The sequence below is a fragment of the Electrophorus electricus genome, chromosome 21 (assembly GCF_041902795.1).
Source record: "Electrophorus electricus isolate QZ-2024a chromosome 21, ASM4190279v1, whole genome shotgun sequence".
Taxonomy (NCBI): Eukaryota; Metazoa; Chordata; class Actinopteri; order Gymnotiformes; family Gymnotidae; genus Electrophorus; species Electrophorus electricus.
Window position 1 is genome coordinate 3,702,501 of NC_137517.1, and position 12,500 is coordinate 3,715,000.

General features: G+C 49.6%; 1 protein-coding gene across 2 annotated transcripts in view; it reads left to right on the forward strand.

The window, feature by feature from the left end:
• Nucleotides 1–12,500, forward strand: part of plxna2 (plexin A2) — a 142,037-nt gene that overhangs the window by 46,427 nt on the left and 83,110 nt on the right. The gene's annotated exons all lie outside the window — the stretch shown is intronic.

Here is a 12,500-nt window from a genome sequence, read left to right on the forward strand (position 1 = left end):
TTTTTCCATAGAAGTTGACGTAATGTTTTAAGTGTTTTCAATGGCTCGCGTCCATCATTGTGTTTTGCTGTATCCTGTGAAAGTCGAAAGCCTGGGGGGGGGGATGGAGAGAGCGGGAGAGAGAAAACAGTCAGGATACATTATTATCCCCTTTTCAAAACCCGGTTCAATTCCAGTGCGACTAGTCAACAGGAAACTCTGGTGCAGCTGGCGGTTGCAGCCGAACGCGGCGCGGAGTCTGTGCTGACCCGCCAAAAGGAAGCGAGAACCAGGAATGTACCAAAGCAGGAACGTACCAAAACCTGTCTCCACTGCCCACTGATTACCCAAACACAGGTCGCGGCCCAGCTTACCCACCGCTCCCCGTTCAGACCTTTGTGATTTTTTTGTCTCCTGAAAGAGTCTTAACTTGTTTCCATCTATTAAATGCAATTCCCAGACTACTAGCTTATACCAGATTAGCAGCAGCCATGTAACAGCCTTAGGCGCACAGCCGCAGAGCTGGAGTCCTGCACGATCACACCCAGACATTACCTCACAAAGGCCATTTACAGGGAGGAAATGGGTCCTAATGCAGGTAATACCGGAGTGAATCAGTCAGCGCAGACTGGCAAACACCCAGAGCTTCCGCCTAAGCAGCAAGACAAGGCGTGCGAGCGCCTTTAATCCAGAAAACGTGCACGCATCAGGATGTGACGTTCCGATAAAAGTTGCACGTGATTCGTGGGCGGGTGGGCAGTTGTGTTTTGAGGCCTGTTCACACAGCATGCAGCGCTGAGGCTGGCTGTTTATGTCCAGTGCGTTTTTACCTGCGTGGCATGTTGCGCAGTGTAAATAATTCAGAATCTCACGTGTCCTAAATTTGACAGCATGCTGTCGGTCTCCTAGATAATGAGGGGTTTGAGTCTGGCCTGGGGTTCAGGGGGAGGTAATGTTTGGTTTGTGCACACACACACACACACACACTCTTCACTCGGTCACTAAACACACAAACACGCTCTCCAGTTGGTCCCGAAACATGCACACTTTCCAGTTGGTCACCAAACACACACATGCTGTCCAGTTGGTCACCAAACACACACATGCTGTCCAGTTGGTCACCAAACACACACATGCTGTCCAGTTGGCCTACACACTGCACAGTTTGTCCTGGGTGTGTTTGAGGCTGCCACAGCCTCCACGTACGTGGTTAGTTTGCCTTGGTGTGACAGACCTCAGCGAGTCCTCTGCTTTCCTCTTCCATCTGTTTTTCTCTTTTGTAGTTCCTCACGTTCATGCTCTCATGCGCGGTCGGTCTCTCTCTCTCATGCGCGGTCTCTCTCTCGTGCGCGGTCTCTCTCGTGCGCGGTCTCTCTTTTGCTGTGGAACTCATTCCCTTCTTCATCTCCTCTTTCCACTGAGCTCTCCTTCATGCGGTCAAACTAAAACCCTCACTGTCGCTGCTGGTCTATCTTCTCCTCTCCTTCGCCCTCTCTCTCTCTCCTTCTTTCTTTTTCTTTCTCTGTCTCACTTTCGCTTTCTTTCCTTTCCAATCATGTCTTCATGGTCAAATTAGGCCAGTCCTAATGCTCATATAAAAATAATACAACCCGCACACCTCCCATGTGCGCTGCTGTCGGCGGGGGGCTGGTCTTTCCCCCTCTGAGATCCATCAGAGAGGGATGTCTGTGGCGTAGTCCGACCCGAGGCCCGGCTCAGCCCACTTCCTTTGTTTATACTTTCAGAGCATATTTCACTACAAATACACCAAGTGTTAGGAGCGAGGAAGTCAGCTGCTGCAGTGTTGAGTCAATCCAGGGAGGGTTTCCAGGTACAGAGTGTATGGCGAGATGCTATCAGACACTCACGCACGCATGCTCAGACGTTTGAAGAATAATGGCAATAACACATATGAGTGCCAGCGATCGGGAAACAATGGTACAGTATCTGTCTGCATAGACGTCTGGGTCTCAGTCATTCATCGCCTGTCAGTGGCTTTGTGACTCTCAACCCTCATCCATATTAATGCTTTCCAACACAAACTAGAGTGTGTTTAGTGCACTGTTGTATTAACCCTTTCCCACCCTCTAGTGTGTGTTTAGTGCACTGTTGTATTAACCCTTTCCTACCCTCTAGTGTGTGTGGTTAGTGTACTGTTGTATTAACCCTTTCCCACCCTCTAGTGTGTGTGGTTAGTGTACTGTTGTATTAACCCTTTCCCACCTTCTAGTGTGTGTGGTTAGTGCACTGTTGTATTAACCCTTTCCCACCCTCTAGTGTGTGTGGTTAGTGCACTGTTGTATTAACCCTTTCCCACCCTCTAGTGTGTGTGGTTAGTGCACTGTTGTATTAACCCTTTCCCACCCTCTAGTGTGTGTGGTTAGTGCACTGTTGTATTAACCCTTTCCCACCCTCTAGTGTGTGTGGTTAGTGCACTGTTGTATTAACCCTTTCCCACCCTCTAGTGTGTGTGGTTAGTGCACTGTTGTATTAACCCTTTCCCACCCTCCAGTGTGTGTGGTTAGTGTACTGTTGTATTAACCCTTTCCCACCCTCCAGTGTGTGTGGTTAGTATACTGTTGTATTAACCCTTTCCCACCCTCTAGTGTGTGGGATAAGTGTACTGTTGTATTAACCCTTTCCCACCCTCTAGTGTGTGTGGTTAGTGTACTGTTGTATTAACCCTTTCCCACCCTCTAGTGTGTGGGATAAGTGTACTGTTGTATTAACCCTTTCCCACCCTCTAGTGTGTGTGGTTAGTGTACTGTTGTATTAACCCTTTCCCACCCTCTAGTGTGTGTGGTTAGTGCACTGTTGTATTAACCCTTTCCCACCCTCTAGTGTGTGTGGTTAGTGCACTGTTGTATTAACCCTTTCCCACCCTCTAGTGTGTGTGGTTAGTGCACTGTTGTATTAACCCTTTCCCACCCTCTAGTGTGTGTGGTTAGTGTACTGTTGTATTAACCCTTTCCCACCCTCTAGTGTGTGTGGTTAGTGTACTGTTGTATTAACCCTTTCCCACCCTCTAGTGTGTGTGGTTAGTGTACTGTTGTATTAACCCTTTCCCACCCTCTAGTGTGTGTGGTTAGTGTACTGTTGTATTAACCCTTTCCCACCCTCTAGTGTGTGTGGTTAGTGTACTGTTGTATTAACCCTTTCCCACCCTCTAGTGTGTGTGGTTAGTGTACTGTTGTATTAACCCTTTCCCACCCTCTAGAGTGTGTTTAGTACACTGTTGTATTAACCCATTCCTACCCTCTAGTGTGTGTGGTTAGTGTACTGTTGTATTAACCCTTTCCCACCCTCTAGAACGTGTATTTATCTTGTGCATTTATTGACCTTCTCAGGCCATGCGTTGCCTCTTCACACTCAGTGACAAACTTCAAGGTGTAAAGCAAGACTGCTACCAACCCCCACTGAGTGGTCTCTCCTCCTCTCCTCTCCTCCTCTCTCCTCTCTCCTCCCCTCTCTGCTCTCCTCCTCTCCTCTCCTCACCTCTCCACTTGGTGTCCGTCTCATGGCCTTCTTGTCAGCCCGGCGCTCCATGCGTGGCCAAGGGGCATGTTGACCTGGGGAGAGGGCAGATAGGAAGGCCATTCAGATGAGATCCAGGAGCGGGGGCGGAATTTTGAAAGGAGGCGGAGTTTGTAGAGGAGGCGGGGTTCAGGGAGGAGTTCTCAGATACCGTCTGATGGCATGCCACCAGCCTCTTTCACTGAGGTCGCATGGTTGTTTCTAATTCTTACACAGTTACTGATCTCCTAAAGCTGTGGAAGTCTGTTACTGTATGTTCCTTTACGTCTACTGCGTTGTGGAGGTGTGACATTCTCTCTGTGCATGCGTGTGTGGAGATCTACGATTGTGAAGGATATTCAGTGCAGTGAATGGTATGCTGGAACTGATCTCAGGACAGAGCTTCAGAATGCACAGGGAATACTGATGCAGCATAGTGGCTAAACATTCAGGACTGAAGTCTCACACGCACACATGACTGCATACTTCACTGTTTGGTTCTGATGTTCCTTTGCTTCACAGAGAAAGCTAGAGAGAGGCAGGGAGAGAGCGATTTGTGTAATTTGCATAAATTTGATTGAGCACTCAAAAAAATATGTACACTATGGTGTATACTAAGGGTGTGTGTGTGTGTCCATCGTGCTGTGTATACTTAGCACATCCACAGAAACATGGACACTCTGGCACCCATCTGCCATTCTCGAAAAAATTCACACATGCTGTTTGTCTTGTATTGAAAGTGTGTCAAACGTCTGTGAGGCTGTACACATATGTTCCTGGACATGACGTTTCATACACGTGTGATCAATTAGAACACCTCCCCAGAGACTCGACTGCAAAGCTGTCTGCAGGCTGTACACACCTCTTAAAGTAAGGGTGTAGGGGTGTGTGTGGGGGTGTGCGCAAGCGTTTGGGTGTTTGGGTGTGTGTGAATTTTGAAGGATCACCTACCTCAATAGTTTTTAATGTTCTGAAGCATTTTTGTTTATAATAATAATGCAATATTCCTTAGGTCCTAGCATCTGGTTCATCAGGTTGCTACAGTGTCTGGTTCATTAGGTTGCTATAGCGTCTGCTTTGTTGGGTTGCTACAGCATCTGGTTCGTTGGGTTGCTATAGCGTCTGGTTCGCTGGTTTGTTGCCAACCTGCTTCAGGCCAGCTGCTTGCAGTGTTTTTGTTGGTTTCTATCTCGCTGCCTCCAGATTGGCGAGGCGGTAGAACCGGGAGGTGCCGTAGCATGGAGGACTTCTCTCTGGAAGAGCATTCATGTTGTGCAGGCGTCGAAATTATAACGGCATGTCACGCAACCGTGTACACACATGCTCTTCTGCAAGTTTGTGTGTTTGTGTGTGTGTGTGTGTGTGTGTGTGTGTGAGAGAGAGAGAGAGAGAGAGAAGACAACATTCCTGGTTATATACCTACTCCTGCTGCGTGTGTGTGTGTGTCTATGTGTGATTGTGTGTGAAATGTCCCTGCGGACTCAACGGTATCAGATGGCCAGTTCAAATGAAAGAATACACCACTCCTTAGAGACCGGCTATAGCGCATCTCTGTCTTGGTGGGAGCGCGTGCGGCCCTTACGTCCTCCTCTGTGTATCTATCTGCCCTTCTGCTCTGCACCCCTTTTTGTTCTTTGCTCTCCTTATTCTGCCGTCCTATTTCCAGTGTCCTAATCACACTGCTTCTTTTTTTTCCCATCTTCTCTCGGACTTGATTTCTTTCGCTCTCCTCTTTTCCGCGCCCATTCATACGACTCTCTCTCACGCTCGCTCTCTCTCCGAGCTCCATGGCCATATATAGACCTCCGCACAGCCCAGCGGAGTGATTTGTGAGTGCTATAATCAGAGAGTTTAAGCTTCTCTCCCCATAGGTGGCCGTACAGCAGATTTACGCCTGGCTCTCTTGAGCCGAGCTACATCCCCAAACCACCCCCAACTTCTCCCCCTCTCCCCCAAATTAACCTTGCCTCAAAAGGTCACTGGATAGCCATTTTGGCTCGGAGATACTGTGAAATATTGATTGAACTGAAATGGGTTGGATCATTTAAGACGCTTCCCAAATTCTGCCGAGTGTCTAAATTATGAACGCTGCCCCCCGCCACCCCCAACCCAAAACCCCAATCCTCTGGTTTTGAATTTCCTCTCAAATGATGTGCTACATAATGTATTAGAAGCACTTTGTGTGTCATTAGAATCAGACACACACGCACATAGAAAAGCATGCTTCTCCCACAACACTTCTCTGGGTCCTGTGGGACTTGTAGTCTTGTAGTCCTGTAGATCTTTGGGGCTTGTAATCGCAACAGCCAGGACCCTCCAAATGAGTGTGGAGCTTGGCCCATGTGGAGCAAGTCCTCGGGCTCCGGACCGCTGCTCCCCCTCCTCCGGATACATCCGCCACGGCAACCGCGGCTGGATCCCGAGAGAGAGAGAGAGAGAGAGAGAGAGACAGAGGCAAACGGGCCATCGGTCCCGCCCAGGAGACGCGGCGCTGCAGACAGCAGGAAGGGGAGCCCTGATTGAATGCGCAGCGCAAGGCGAGCAGAGGGGATGAAGGAGCGCTTCCGAAAAAACGGATGGGCCGGGGAGGCTGGCTGGGAGTCGCAGCGCCGGTAAAAATAGAAGAAAGAACGGGAATTGGCTAATAAATCGAGTCGCAGTCGTCTTGGGGTTCAGCAGAAGCAAGTGATCTTTCACACCTGGTTTCCTCCCGCCCACACGCGCCCTCAGAACCCATCCCCCCCCACGGATGACAAACTGGCCTGTGACGTTTTCATCCTTCTGCCTCCCTCTTTCTGTCTGGGGCCTAACAGACTCCGATGGCGAGTGCCAGCGATCGCTCTCACTAATGTCTATCTGATGAAGACGCCGCATGCATTTCGGCATGACGGAGCACCGGACTACATCTGTCAGCTCCAGACTCGCTGGCCTACGTGCCCCAGATGAACCCACTGACTGGGGTTTCTGGGTAATGTAGTTTTGCTCTGATAAGGCTAAATTGTTCTAGTTCGCTGTATGCGATGTTTGTTGTCATGTTTAGGTGATGAGAACACACAACTTTCAATAAGGCTTGACCAATTTTTTTTTTTATTACTGGGAAATAAACTGTAACGTCTTTAAATTATTCTTGGATTCAATTCTCCCCTGGGGGTAATTTTATTGAAGTATTTAAGCTAGCAATTCCCTTTCCGTCTGCGTCTCTCCCGTCCGTCCTGGTTTTCTGTTCTATTATCCTCTTTGAGGGGGTGCTCGGCGCACTGGTGACACGGTCCCTCTCGGCATTCACGGTTCTCTCCCGCGGCCTTTCCGAGGACGCTCGCCGGAACCAGGGCTAATTCTCAGCCTGGCCTGGGGCCCCGTGGCCCCTCTTCCACTGGCCTGCTCCAATCCCAAAATGATAAGAGCTCGGTGAGAGCCGTGAATCACCGCTGGAATAAACGTTCCACTTTCTTTTCATCTGGTGCTTGAAGAGTGATTCCTTAAGCTCGGGGTAATCTTTGCCTGAACAGACATGGTTTCGGGTGGTGTGCATCAGAGGTTTGGTTTGTTGTTAGCATGTGGTTTTGGTAAATGTTTACAATGCAGCTGCATCAGGCCTTTTGTATTAAGAAGTGTTGGAGTGGTAGCCACATTGCTGCTACACGCACACCTCCCCCTCCACCCAACGCGGGGTTAGGGCCTCCCAGTAAATCTTAAAGCAGGACGTTGGGGCCAGTTAATCAGAGGGGAAAGAAACCACCAAATGGCATGAGTTCTACCTGGTCTTCACTCTGTAACAGTCCTTAACGAGCCCACTGGGCTCCAGGCCTCCGATCTGGCCCCAGTTCTACTGGGTGAGTGCAGTTCTATATATAGCAGCCTGGTCACACTGCTGCAGGACTGTGGGCCGGAATTGGGGAGTTATTTGTGATAGGATCAGCCCTTACTTCAGGACCTGCTCTCTGGTTCCTGCTGGTATCACACTCCAGCTCATGAGAGTGCTGATCTTCAGCCAGCCTGAAAAAGAGTTTGCATTTGACATTTATGGCATTTAGCAGATGCTCCTATCTGGAGCAACTTACAAAAGAACAAAAGACCTTTAGTTTAGTACTCTGCAAAGCAGTTAAAAATACTCTTAATGTCAGATACTGCCCCAAACAACCTAGATAAACATTACAACCTGAGAGATACAATAAAATACACTACAAAAAATACAATGCAGTACACTACACTAGAACAAGTACAATAAAACATGCTACAACACATACTGACACTTTTAGCCAAACCACCTTAGAATTATGACTGAGTACAACTTGAGCAATTGAGGGTTACGGGCCTTGCTCGGGGACCCCAACAGTGGTAACTTGACCGTGGTGGGGGTTGAACCAGCAACCTCCCGATTACAAGTCAAGTGCCTTAACTACTGAGCTGCCACACCACAACAGCTCTTGGTTTACCAGACAACTCAGTCCATGTACAAACATAAAATCTTCCATCAACTCCGGTCCCCTTCAAATGTTTGTCAAAGAGGTGATTCCCAAAGTCCAGAGGTTTCAGTCGCTGCACGGCTCCTGACGCCCCTCAAAGGAACGCCATGTTTCCTTGTGCTCCAGATATGTCTTCATTCCAAAGATTCATCTGACTTCATTTTCCTGCAGTGGGGAAACTGAGGGGCAGAGGTCGCCCTCACGATGGGAAATGCTTCTCCTCCTGTTAATAGCCATGAAACGCCACTGAAACATTGGGTTTCTTTTCTTTTTAGCTTCAGGGTGTCAGATACTTATTATAGAGGAAATGTTAATGAGGTATGTGGCATCCACCTTTGAAGTCGCACTCAAATTATAGCTTAGCTATTTCTCCGCTCAAATTAGAATTAGTGAACTAGAACCAGCATAATTCACCTAATGTACGTTATCGGCTTGTGTTTTTGTTCAACACATTGCGTGCTGCGGATGTACGGGACACGGAGATGATCCGGTCCGTTACTGAGCGTTCCCGTGCGGTCGCTCTGCTCCACGCTCCCGCCTGCCGTCCATGTTTGGGTGCTGACGCGGTCTGCCCTGTCAGAGGGTGACTCAAATAGGCGCTTCGCGTAACACCACGGGACAAACCAGGGTAAAACATGGCGTGCATCTTTCGGCCTGCCTAGAAACAAGCGGCTGAAATGTAGTCAGCGTGTAGGTCTCGAAAGTAGGATACCAAACTTCTGTAGCTGCATACGGCTAAAAAAAGGCAAGGTATTTTCAGTGAAATTGGCAAGCGATAGAAACACGGGGTCTCCAGGTAATTGGCTTAATTAGCCGAGCTGTGTTTTAATTGAGCGTTCATGATAAGTTCACAGAGCATGTACAGAAAGGGCAAGTGCAGTCTGTCTGAGAACTCTGAGATGTGATTAGCTGCTGCTCGACTCGTGCTTGGTGTGTGCGCGTGCGTACGTGTTTGTTTGTGTGTGTGTGTATTCTTTTTGAATACTTTCTCAGGTAATTTACATTTGTGGGAATGGTCACATTTGCATAGAGTGTTTAAAACAAAGGCCTGTCAGAGTGTACACCTTTTGTGTGTGTGTGTGTGTGTGTGTGTGTGTGCGCGTGTGTGTGAGCCACAGGCTGGGGCCAACAGGCTGCTTTTGATGTGGTCATTTACGTGTGTGGCGGAGGGCGTTTGAAGATCCACCAATCCTCCGATCCTCTTCATGGTACATTCCCACAGTCTCGGACTGTAGACGTAGCGTTGAACATGTTACATTGAAAGTCTCTGACTAGTCTTATACACTATATAATAAGTTGTGCACTATATATTCAGTAAAGTGTGTTAAGGTAGTTGTTAATGGGGTGTGTGCTGGGTGTGTACATGCTATATGCATTTACAGGAAGCCGTGATTCGTCACTTGTAAGTACAAGAGTGGTTTCAGAGTGTGCGGTACAGAGTGACAGATGTTTGTAAAACCCCCCGGTAACACTGTTCCGTGTGAACGTTTAGCTTCACACCCACAACCATGCCGTTGCCACGTTCATTAACATGTTCACATCCACCGGTGGTGTGGTGAGCAGTGGTGAACGAATGGTGCATGTCGGCGGTGTGTGACCGCGCACCCTGCGGGGGAGACAGCTGTGCCTGCTGATATGGTCACTGAACTCACTCTCGCGCACACACACACACACACACACACACACACACACACACACACACACACACACGTGCTTGTGCATGCAGGTCATGGGACGCTTTGGCCAGGCCAGTTGTGCAGTATGTGTGCTTGTGATACAGAGCGTGCGACTCAGAAAGTAGCGGCCTTATTGAAGTTGAATGTCTACAGAATCAGCAGGATTCACACAGTATTGTGGTCTGTGTGTGTGTGTGTGTGTGTGTGTGTGTGTGTGTTTCGCACACACAGCTGCCTTTGTAGCCATGGCAGACGGTGCGTGGTCAGAAGGTAAATAAAGTGGAGCCTCTGACATCTCTCTCTGACCCCTGTTCCCTCTCTGACCTGACTGTACGAGGCTGTTTTCATTGCTCTTATTTCTCAGGCAAGAGCTACTAAATACTAAACGCCAACAAATACTAAATACCAACACTCCACCAGCACTCGCGCCGTGATTACAACATCATTGCCCTCGGCTAATTAAAGACCTGATTTCCTCTGCAAGCACTCTGACCTCGTAGCACGCTACGACGTAACCTGGGTTACGCTGGCCACGGGCCCATCGTCAGGAACGTCGTGCTACACTCCCTGAGCTAACTCGCTTAGCTAGCGTGAGTCCCTGCGTGTGCGGCTGCTATTACGGACTTCTCTCTGGGCTTTAAGCCAAAGTGGGAGCCTTCTCAAGGGGGTGCCTTTTCTGGGAATGTACGTGTGAGCTTGGGTTTGAGTCTGTATCTGGGTGGAGTTCCCATGTTCTCCCTGTGTCTGTGTGGGTTTCCTCTGAGGTCCCCAGTTTCTTCCTAGTCCAAAAACATGGAGGTTAGGTTGGTTGGATACTCTTGTGTGTGTGAATGTGTGCATGTATGCCCAGTGAGGGTTGGTGCTCTGTGCTGGTCTTCACCTTATTCCCTTCCCCTGTACCCGATGCAATCCCCCAGGGGGCTGTGGGTTCTGATCGAGAGTACGCAGTGCACAGATTGGCTGCCGCTTCTCATCAGGCGTGAGAGTGTGTTGAAAAAACAACAACAAAAAAACGATGTTTGTAAAGCGATCTTGAGTTTGAGATAGGTGCTGTATAAATTCAACTATTAATAATAACGCTCATCTCAGAGTGTAATCTGTCCTGCGGTCTGTCTCAAATCTGCCGGAATCCGTTTCAACCATGTTGACTCGTTTGTTGGCTCACACTCGGTGAGCGCTTCTGTGTCAGCCTGATTCAAAAAGACTGGATCGCCCTGGGAGAGTGAGAGAGAGAGGGAGGGATAGAGAGAGAGAGAGAGAGAGAGAGAGAGGGAGAGTGAGAGATACAGGCAAAATTTCCATCCATGCCTCTCGTACCTCGCCCTACAGAGCCTAGTTACTCAGCGTCTGAAGGCGTGCTCTGACTCACCAGAGAGTCAAGGCGCACGGCTGCATGGTTAGCGGGCATGAGAAGACCCGCCTCGTCTTTCCAGCGGTGACCCAGAATGACCCTCGAAGATGGAGAACATTCCATAACGTTCACGGTGCGGAGGAGCTCCTCCCTTAAGCAGCAGTGATTGGAGGCGTAGCCTGCGGCGGGTGTGGCCGTGCTGGTGTGAGCCTACCTGTAGCTCACACCCAGGTGCGAGTCGCGAGTGTTCCCTCTATTGCGTCAGGCACGGATCTGTCCAGCGCCACGCTGCCGGAGAGTAAACGTGAATGAGCGCGCCACTCGGGGAGAATAAGGGTACCTCGGCTTCTTCAGAGACCCCTCCCTTTCTCTGCCTCTCTGCTGCAGGCTGCCTCTATTCTCCATTCTCTATTCTGCCTCTATTCTGCAGTGAGTTTTTAGCCCCAACCCCCTCCGTCTGCCTGGATTACACGTCTAATCCATCACCTGTGTCAGCTTGAAGAATTCGAGTGTCAGCAAAGCATGTTCTCTCTCTCTCTCTCTCTCTCTCTCTCTCTCTCTCTCTCTGTTTAAAACACACTCCTTTGTTCTACAATACTACAGTCGCTTCTCCCATAATGCACGTGTTACCGCCATGGCCTTCAAGCGGCACATGTCACTTTTAAGGCACACACGAGCCTTAAAAGAGCCTTCAGCACTGCAGACGTAGGGAGATGTTGGGAGACGGACGGAGATGGTGGGAGACGGAGGGAGATGGTGGGAGACGGAGGGAGATGTTGGGAGACGGAGGGAGATGGTGGGAGACGGAGGGAGATGTTGGGAGACGGAGAGAGATGGTGGGAGACAGAATAGCAAGAGAGGTGCTCCGATATCGGGACCGCGCATCAGAAAAAGTGTGTAAAAAAAAAAAAAGTATAAACAATGTGGAGAGAGGGATGGAGAGAGAGAAGGCAGGCCCAGGCAGGCCCAGGCATGCTCCTGAGATGATGCTGTGCTGAGCTGTGCTGCACAGTGGCTGAAGGGATGGGACCAGTAGCCTCCACATAGCATGAAACGCAGCTGGGTTTGTGTGTGTGTGTGTGTATACAGAGACCTCGTGAATTACCCCAAGGCTGACACTGTTCAGTGGTGTGCACTGAGATGAACCAAAGTGGCCCACATGGAGGCTTACGGCCTGCACCCAGCAGCCGTGGAGCTTCTAAAGGGCATTCTATCTCTCTCACACACACACACACACACACACACACACACACACACGCACACATGCACACACAAAAGCGGCAGAGCTCAACAAACATCACGGGGAGTACGGGAAAGATATGGAGCATGCAGGAAGGAAAATGCATTTAAAAGGAAAAAGTGTGTGTGCACGAGCGCGTACACAAGTGTGTGTCGCGCGCAGGAGCAAACGTACCCTTGCGGCCCACGCACACGAACGTGAGACGTTCCCTGCCTAGGACCTGTGCCTCTGGTCCCGCAAGGTCGCAGGTTCAATTCCCAGAGGGAACTCCTGCT